This window comes from Lipophrys pholis (assembly GCF_963383615.2).
Source record: "Lipophrys pholis genome assembly, chromosome: 21".
Classification (NCBI taxonomy): Eukaryota; Metazoa; Chordata; class Actinopteri; order Blenniiformes; family Blenniidae; genus Lipophrys; species Lipophrys pholis.
This window is the reverse complement of record NC_137649.1, coordinates 11,040,607-11,050,492: the sequence shown is the minus strand read 5'-3', so window position 1 is coordinate 11,050,492 and position 9,886 is coordinate 11,040,607. Positions and strand designations below refer to the sequence as shown.

The 9,886-nt window shown below is 39.6% G+C and overlaps 1 long non-coding RNA gene across 1 annotated transcript; it reads left to right on the top strand.

Moving 5' to 3' along the window:
- The first annotated feature begins 397 nt into the window (after positions 1–397).
- Positions 398–3,172, top strand: LOC308126043. The gene is made up of 4 exons (XR_013936415.1): positions 398–476; positions 1,062–1,185; positions 1,385–1,405; positions 1,976–3,172. It is a non-coding gene; the product is annotated as an uncharacterized lncRNA (long non-coding RNA).
- Positions 3,173–9,886: the final 6,714 nt, after the last annotated feature.

Here is a 9,886-nt window from a genome sequence, read left to right as displayed (position 1 = left end):
GCTCTCTTAATGTATAGATTTTTATTAATGTCTTCTGTGATTGTCACAGACTATTATTAGTTATTAGTTTGGTATGAATGTGGTGGAAAGGACCAGATATGATCACTTGCCTGGTGAAGGGTTATGGCTGACTAGTGACTAGGTTACAAAATGTGGGGATCCTGTGGCATCTTTTTCTGCGCCTAAGAGCCTGATCTTTCATAATCAGCTCATGCCTGTGCATTTGAAATTGGCGCTGAGCAAACTATCATCACTTATTCAAAACAAGTCAAAACATAGACGTTTACCATCAAGTCCTCCAGGTGAAGCCAACAGACAGCCAGGCGGTGTTGTGTCAATCCAACAGGGGGCGCTTCGTGGTAAATTATCAGTGAGGCAGGACACAGCCGAGAGCAGAAGAAGAAGCTGTTTACATGACAGTGAGGTGGGATGTTGAAGCTGTCTGACCTTCCTCCTGCTGCGTGACAAACTGAAAAGTAAGGAAAATGCCTCTTCGCTCAGCTGAATCACTTATATTTTGGCAGCGTTTCACTCGCCGCACACACAGAGCAGCTTGTAATGAAGCAGCTCTCTCTCTGGGGCTTTATTTGCTGCTTTTGAATACGTGATATGCGAGTTAGCTTCATGCTAATGGAGCACAGATAAAGAACGCTAAGCCACCATTCAACGCCCGACTCATTTAAAGGACCAATGAAGTCATATCAAAGCAGTATAGCTTTACTTCTTTTTGCATGGACGTATGTTAAAGTGTCTTCATCATTTTGTTGGGCTCCCACCGATTCAATACTAGCGAGCTAGCTTAGCTAGCCAACGGCAGTACTGAAACATTAGTTATCCAACCATTTCCAACAAGATCACAACAGATCTGTCAAAGTTTAAAACTCTTAACGCCTCAGATCGTCATCGTCTGTGTCAGAGGTGACCTAAAGTCGTCAACTTGACCTGGCTCAGCCGAGGTTCATTGTTGTTTCCTTCACTTAGACTGATTTTCAGTGTTGATTAAGAATGTATTTATTTATTTAAACTGAAATGGCATTAAAGACGTTTCTCTGTTTCACCAGATGACTGGATCCTCCTCCAAAAAGTTTTGGGCCGTCATGGGCCCCCGCTACCTCAGACTATTCCCGGACATGTGTGTGGGTCTTGGATTCATAGCACTCGTCTACTACAAAGTCTACCATGGGGGTAGGTATAATGAAAACTGATGATTTACACATGATGTGATTATTTGTAGGTGTAAATTAGATGTGCACTGATGAAGTTTCTAGAAATGAGAACTGGCGCAAATTGTCATAAAATATGGCTGACTGTATTAAGTTGTGTGCAAATCAGTGCAATTAATGTTGTCTTTTTTTCTTTCTTTTTTTTTAACCTCCAATTCTAGACAAAAAGGCCGTGAAGGACAGTAAGTATCCCTGAATGTTTTATTCATATTAACAATAATGAATCTTGGGATGTATTTCTGTACTGTGGGACATTTTTTGTTTATATAAGATTGGGTTGAGTGATAGTGTTGTGCCACGTATGGGTGCATTTTTATTTTAAGTGTTTATTCAATTCCTGAATCGGATCAACAGAAATATTTGTTTTGTATATTGTATTCACTTTCCAAAACTCAAATGTTTTGTCATTTAACTTAACATGTGACCTTTACTAATCTGTGCATTATTTTATATCCACTAAAACCTGACTTTGATCAATTTTTGATCATCTGTCAAATTTTGGAGAAACAATATTGGACATGAGTTCTGCATGTGGAGAAAAAGTCAAAAGGTCATGTCAGATGTGCAGTTACACACATCCTCCTCTGGATGTCACTGACAGCTCGCGTGCAGAATATGGTCATATCTAATGCGGAAGTGTTTTTTATATTTCCATAAACTGGCTTGATACAACTTACATTTCCTGTTGGAATGAATAAAGTGTCATCATGCAATATTCTCAATGTCTTTATTTTCCTTGTCTCCTTTTGCAGAGCCAGCCCCCACTGAGTTTTCCACTATTCTGTCTCCCCCTCGACCTGCTGTTAAATAAATGTTCCAGATCCAGAAGTCCATTCTTCATAATTCCATCTTTTGTTAATATGGAAGTTTTATCTGAGACTCGAGTATTTTGACTCTGTCTACTTATTTAGTCAAATTTACAATAAATTGATTCTACTCAGACTTTTTAATGCAGTGGAGACTTTCAGACTACAAGCAACAGAGAAGTGGAATGAACCTTTTTGCTAATCATTCCTAATTTTTTTTCTTTTTGAATGTTGCTTCCATTTAATTTGCTCTATACATATTTGCTACTGGTGCACAGTTAATACTGCTTTTTCATACCATCCCTATAATCATAACCTCAATCCATTTGTTTAATGACGTGCATTACATGTTTCACTTGACCAAAAGAAAAGAATAGGGATTTAACAATTACACTGTAGAAAAACGTAATGTTTTAGAGGCAGAATGAGCATTCTGAAACCAATATGAATTTGTTCCATGATTACTTGAGGCCCTGTGGTCAGTTCAGGCCACTTTCCTTGTGGCGACTCATATGCTTTCTCATTTCACTTTGCTGTATAGTCTCGGGGGGGGGGGGGGAACCCTTGGAATAAGTGAGCTATTTATAGCCAATGAATCACAGTTTGGGTTTGCATTTTAGCTTATTGAATAGGGAAAAAGTGCTGTAGTTGCAGCTGAGTGGGTGTCAGTACTGTTAGTCATTGTAGGACAAAAATCGAATGTTTTTGATGGGACGGCGCCACATGATACTCCACAGCCACACACTTAACCCTGTTGCATTAAACATTTTGAATGGTGCTCTAATTCACGCTGGTAGAAGTCAACACGGGTTATATAATCCGCTGAAGTGCTGCAGCATCACAACTGATCAGTGGACACAAATCAATGGCAAATGGATCGGTTTCTGCGTACAGTTTGGTTCAGTGAGCTGAATGTTGAGTACAGTCCTGCCTGAGGCCACAAGTTTAATGCTGGGTGAGGAGGTGTATGAATGTGCTCCTGATTAACGAATGCTTAAAAGTGTTAAAAAAAAAAAAAAAAGAGGTTTTGTGCATCACAGGCACAAAAACAAGAGACTTGACACAACAACCGAACTATACTGAACCGAATGGGTTTGTTCCATCATCATTGGCCGATTTTCAAGATAAACTTAAAATTCACACAAAAAACCGATGGTGACGTCATGGAGGCAGTCGTCTGTTTGTGGAGTTACTCTCTTGGGGTTTGAGATGAAACGGTTGCTTTTGGTCGGACGGATGAAATACTGGTCTGGTTTGTGGGCTGTCAGGACTTTTTGGTGCTGTCATGCTGCACCATGTATGCCACAGTGTCTGGTCTGGATTTCAAAGGAAACAGACACTGTCGGTTCCTGCTCAGTTACTCAGGCCTCAGGTTTCTAAATTATTTTCAAGATAACATTTTTAATTATAGTGACAATACCAAGGCTAGCTCATTATGCAGAAAATACTTGCTTTTTGTTGTGCATAATAGTACTGATATGTTTTTAGTAATTGATGTTATGATGGATTTAGTATTTTATTATTATTATTATTATTATTCAGTATTATTTACAAGTGAAGTTGGAGTAAGATTTGACTTTTACATACTATTAGTAGCTTTACCAGGTGATAAATACGTGTTGTCCTCTTTCATTTTAATATCTAAGGTCTGAGGAGGGGAATCACCTGCAACAAATAAAGTTCAGACACAAAAAGAAAACAGATGGCTTCATGTAGGTGTAGTAGGCAGCACTCTAACCTCACAGCAAGCGAATCCCCAGTTCTCAGTCTTTGCGTGTGGAGTTTGCATGTTTTTTTTTTCATGACTGCATGGTTTTCTCTTCACAACCCTAAGATGGAAGAGGCAGTACAGTAGATGCATAAAGAGATGTTATAAATATAAGGTACAGTATCTTTCTATATCTGGCCAAAACGCAGTATCATGTCACTGGTTTTGTGTGTACAAATTTCAGTCTGAAAACTGTTAAAACAAATAAGCATAAATATCACTCGGTCCTCATGCAGAAAAGCATATGATTACAACATGTAGGTCTTTAAAAGTCATATTTAAGCACACTAAGCTTGCAGTTTAAAGCTGAAGATTGTGGTGTAGTATATTCAGGTGTGAATCAAAATCAGAAAACAATCATTTCCCTTATAGCCTCTGAGAAGACAGTTAACCTTCTACAAATGTTAATTCTATGCATCACTCATGAACAAAGTTGCTCTTGGAGTACATGAGTGCAGCTATGGAGCTGCCGTCTGAGTGCATACCACACAGTAAATACACCGAGCCCAAGAAAAGGCGTTTTTACAATCATGTGAGAAGGTTTATACACCCCCGCCACATCAATTTTTCCAATGTAAGGAAAATCATTTACAAGTGGCAGGCGTAGATTTCAAACAGATGTAATTTTGCCTGAGACTGACTGCCCAAGTGAATTCAGCCTAAGAGCGGAGCAACTGATACAATGGGAGGTCTCAGAGAGCTCAGAAATGTCCTCACACAATCTGCAGGAGCTCTGATCGACGGTATCACAGCACAGATGTTCACAATCAGTAACTTGACCTGCATGGGACACAAGCGAGGAAAATGTCTGTCAAAAACATCCAAACCAAATTGCCAATGAGACTTTTCGTTAAGACTTTTGGGGAAAGAAGCGACCGTGGACGTGTCAGACCAGAGGGCAGCAGTCCTGCATGTTTTCAACATGTGTCTGCTTCAACACACCTGATTGGAAGGAACAGCTCTCAATCAGGAGGCTGCTGGTTGGAAGGTGGAGTGAATGTGCCTGTTGTGCCTGCCTGGGTTTTCTCTCCATTTTCCTCTCCCAATCCGTGAGCATGTTTGTGCTACTGTCTGTCTGTGTTGTGATGGATTAATGGTGCGTCTCACGTTGCCCAGAGTTGTCTGGGATTAGTGTGATGATAAAACAGCCATTCAATTCAAGTGCGTGCTGCAAGAAGACATCAAAACATGCAGGACTGTGGTCCTCCTGTGCTGCCACTCTGCGAGATGCATACAAGAGACTTCAGAAGAAAGTGCTTACTGTAAAGCATAGTGATGGAAAATGTTGTATTTTGTCTGCTGCTTTGCTGTCTCACCTTCAGGTAAAACACACAAAGCTCCATTCAAAAGGGTTGATTAGTTCAAGTGGAAAATACCTTGTCTGGTTGAACTAGAGGAAATGAAAACAATAATAAAATGCTGAAATGTTACAACAGTCTATGTATACTGATATAAGAGAATTCATATATCCATCCATTGTCTGTGATATCACATCTGAGTGACGTTTAAAATCATTTGTATAAGTAGATTGGGAATGTTTGATTTGATTGACTTTTTCCACAACCAATCGTAGTGTATATGTGTTACATCCCCCTGTCCGTCCAAGCCAGTCACAGAATCTGGGGTTGATGCTGATGCAGTGAATCTGCATATTAGGTTCCATCCATCCATCCATCCATCCATCCATCCATCCATCGGTTGTGTTGCAGCTGAACCTCACCAAACTCTGGCTCGGTAATGGTTGTTAAGATTTAAGTTTTGGGTCTGTGGATATTGGCCAGTCTGTCCGGGAATCAGGCAAATGCAGCAATATTCAGATCCACTGAGGCCCGAGAGGATGAGCAGAATGTAGACCTGATTGAGTTTCAGCCCGATTTGGGGATTTTGGTCATTCATACCAAAGCCAGGCCAGGTTTGTCAATGTGACGTCAAACCATTAACTCTTTCACTTATTAAAACACTTTTGGTAAATTATTCTAGGATAACTCTTTTGGCGCAAACTATCATTTCTTATTCAAAACAAGTCAAAACATAGGCGTTTACCATCAAGTCCTCCAGATGGAGCCAACAGACAGCCAGGCGGTGCTGTGTCAATCCAACAGGGGGCGCTTCGTGGTAAATTATCAGTGAGGCAGGACACAGCCGAGAGCAGAAGAAGAAGAAGCTGTTCCACGACTTTGACGTGCGGTGCTGAAGCTGTCTGACCTTCCTCCTGCAGCGTGACAAACTGAAAAGTAAGGAAAATGCCTCTTCGCTCAGCTGAATCACTTATATTTTGGCAGCGTTTCACTCGCCGCACACACAGAGCAGCTTGTAATGAAGCAGCTCTCTCTCTGGGGCTTTATTTGCTGCTTTTGAATACGTGATATGCGAGTTAGCTTCATGCTAATGGAGCACAGATAAAGAACGCTAAGCCACCATTCAACGCCCGACTCATTTAAAGGACCAATGAAGTCCTATCAAAGCAGTATAGCTTTACTTCTTTTTACATGGACGTATGTTAAAGTGTCTTCATCATTTTGTTGGGCTCCCACCGATTCAATACTAGCGAGCTAGCTTAGCTAGCCAACGGCAGTACTGAAACATTAGTTATCCAACCATTTCCAACAAGATCACAACAGATCTGTCAAAGTTTAAAACTCTTAACGCCTCAGATCGTCATCGTCTGTGTCAGAGGTGACCTAAAGTCGTCAACTTGACCTGGCTCAGCCGAGGTTCATTGTTGTTTCCTTCATTTAGACTGATTTTCAGTGTTGATTAAGAATGTATTTATTTCTTTAAACTGAAATGGCATTAAAGACGTTTCTCTGTTTCACCAGATGGCTGGATCCGCCTTCAGAAAGTGGTGGTCCGTCATGGGCCCCTACTACACCAAAGCATACCCCGAGCTGTGGGTGGGTATTGGAATCATGGCAGTCGTCTACTACAAAATCTCCTATGGGGGTAGGTATAATGAAAACTGATGATTTACACATGATGTGATTATTTGTAGGTGTAAATTAGATGTGCACTGATGAAGTTTCTAGAAATGAGAACTGGCGCAAATTGTCATAAAATATGGCTGACTGTATTAAGTTGTGTGCAAATCAGTGCAATTAATGTTGCCTTTTTTTCTTTCTTTTTTTTAACCTCCAATTATAGGCAATAAGGCCGTGAAGGACAGTAAGTATCCCTGAATGTTTTATTCACATTAGCAATGAATTTTGGGATGTCTTTCTGTACTGTGGGACATTTTTTGTTTATATAAAATTGGGTTGAGTGATAGTGTTGTGCCACATATGGGTGCATTTTTATTTTAAGTGTTTATTCAATTCCTGAATTGGATCAAAAGAAATATTTGTTTTGTATATTGTATTCACTTCCCAAAACTCAAATGTTTTGTCATTTAACTTAACATGTGACCTCTACTAATCCGTGCATTATTTTATATCCACTAAAACCTGACTTTTTGATCATCTGTCATATTTTGGAGAAACAATATTGGACATGAGTTCTGCATGTGGAGAAAAAGTCAAAAGGTCATGTCAGATGTGCAGTTACACACATCCTCCTCTGGATGTCACTGACAGCTCACGTGCAGAATATGGTCATATCTAATGCGGAGGTGTTTTTTATATTTCCATAAACTGGCTTGATACAACTTACTTTATTCATTCCAACAGGAAATGTATCATCATGCAATATTCTCAATGTCTTTATTTTCCTTGTCTCCTTTTGCAGAGCCAGCCCACTGAATGTTCCTCTATTCTGACTCCCCCTCGACCTGCTGTTAAATAAATGCTCCCAGTTCTCAATCCAGAAGTCCAATCTTCATAATTCCATCTTTTGTTAATATGGAAGAAATAAAGTTGTTATCTGAGACTCGAGTATTTTGACTCTGTCTACTTATTTAGTCAAATTTACAATAAATTGATACCACTCAGACTTTTTAATGCAGTGGAGACTTTCAGACTACAAGCAACAGAGAAGTAGAATGAACCTTTTTGCTAATCATTCCTGATTAATTTTTTTTTGAATGTTGCTTCCATTTAATTTGCTCTATACATATTTGCTACTGGTGCACAGTTAATACTGCTTTTTCATACCATCCCTATAATCATAACCTCAATCCATTTGTTTAATGACGTGCATTACATGTTTCACTTGACCAAAAGAAAAGAATAGGGATTCAACAATTACACTGTAGAAAAACGTAATGTTTTAGAGGCAGAATGAGCATTCTGAAACCAATATGAATTTGTTCCATGATTACTTGAGGCCCTGTGGTCAGTTCAGGCCACTTTCCTTGTGGCGAATCATATGCTTTCTCATTTCACTTTGCTGTATAGTCTTGGGGGGGGGGGGGGGGGGGGAACCCTTGGAATAAGTGAGCTATTTATAGCCAATGAATCACAGTTTGGGTTTGCATTTTAGCTTATTGAATAGGGAAAAAGTGCTGTAGTTGCAGCTGAGTGGGTGTCAGTACTGTTAGTCATTGTAGGACAAAAATCGAATGTTTTTGATGGGACGGCGCCACATGATACTCCACAGCCACACACTTAACCCTGTTGTATTAAACATTTTGAACGGTGCTCTAATTCACGCTGGTAGAAGTCAACACGGGTTATATAATCCGCTGAAGTGCTGCAGCATCACAACTGATCAGTGGACACAAATCAATGGCAAATGGATCGGTTTCTGCGTACAGTTTGGTTCAGTGAGCTGAATGTTGAGTACAGTCCTGCCTGAGGCCACAAGTTTAATGCTGGGTGAGGAGGTGTATGAATGTGCTCCTGATTAACGAATGCTTAAAAGTGTTTAAAAAAAAAAAAAAAAAAAAGGTTTTGTGCATCACAGGCACAAAAACAAGAGACTTGACACAACAACCGAACTATACTGAACCGAATGGGTTTGTTCCATCGTGATTGGACGATTTTCAAGATAAACTTAAAATTCACACAAAAAACCGATGGTGACGTCATGGAGGCAGTCGTCTATTTGTGGAGTTACTCTCTTGGGGTTTGAGATGAAACAGTTGCTTTTGGTCGGACGGATGAAATACTGGTCTGGTTTGTGGGCTGTCAGGACTTTTTGGTGCTGTCATGCTGCACCATGTACGCCACAGTGTCTGGTCTGGATTTCAAAGGAAACAGACACTGTCGGTTCCTGCTCAGTTACTCAGGCCTCAGGTTTCTAAATTATTTTCAAGATAACATTTTTAATTATAGTGACAATACCAAGGCTAGCTCATTATGCAGAAAATACTTGCTTTTTGTTGTGCATAATAGTACTGATATGTTTTTAGTAATTGATGTTATGATGGATTTAGTATTTTATTATTATTATTCAGTATTATTTACAAGTGAAGTTGGAGTAAGATTTGACTTTTACATACTATTAGTAGCTTTACCAGGTGATAAATACGTGTTGTCCTCTTTCATTTTAATATCTAAGGTCTGAGTAGGGGAATCACCTGCAACAAATAAAGTTCAGACACAAAAAGAAAACAGATGGCTTCATGTAGGTGTAGTAGGCAGCACTCTAACCTCACAGCAAGCGAATCCCCAGTTCTCAGTCTTTCCGTGTGGAGTTTGCATGTTTTTTTTTTCATGACTGCATGGTTTTCTCTTCACAACCCTAAGATGGAAGAGGCAGTACAGTAGATGCATAAAGAGATGTTATAAATATAAGGTACAGTATCTTTCTATATCTGGCCAAAACGCAGTATCATGTCACTGGTTTTGTGTGTACAAATTTCAGTCTGAAAACTGTTAAAACAAATAAGCAAAAGTATCACTCGGTCCTCATGCAGAAAAGCATATGATTACAACATGTAGGTCTTTAAAAGTCATATTTAAGCACACTAAGCTTGCAGTTTAAAGCTGAAGATTGTGGTGTAGTATATTCAGGTGTGACTCAAAATCAGAAAACAATCATTTCCCTTATAGCCTCTGAGAAGACAGTTAACCTTCTATAAATGTTAATTCTATGCATCACTCATGAACAAAGTTGCTCTTGGAGTACATGAGTGCAGCTATGGAGCTGCCGTCTGAGTGCATACCACACAGTAAATACACCGAGCCCAAGAAAAGGCGTTTTTACAATCATGT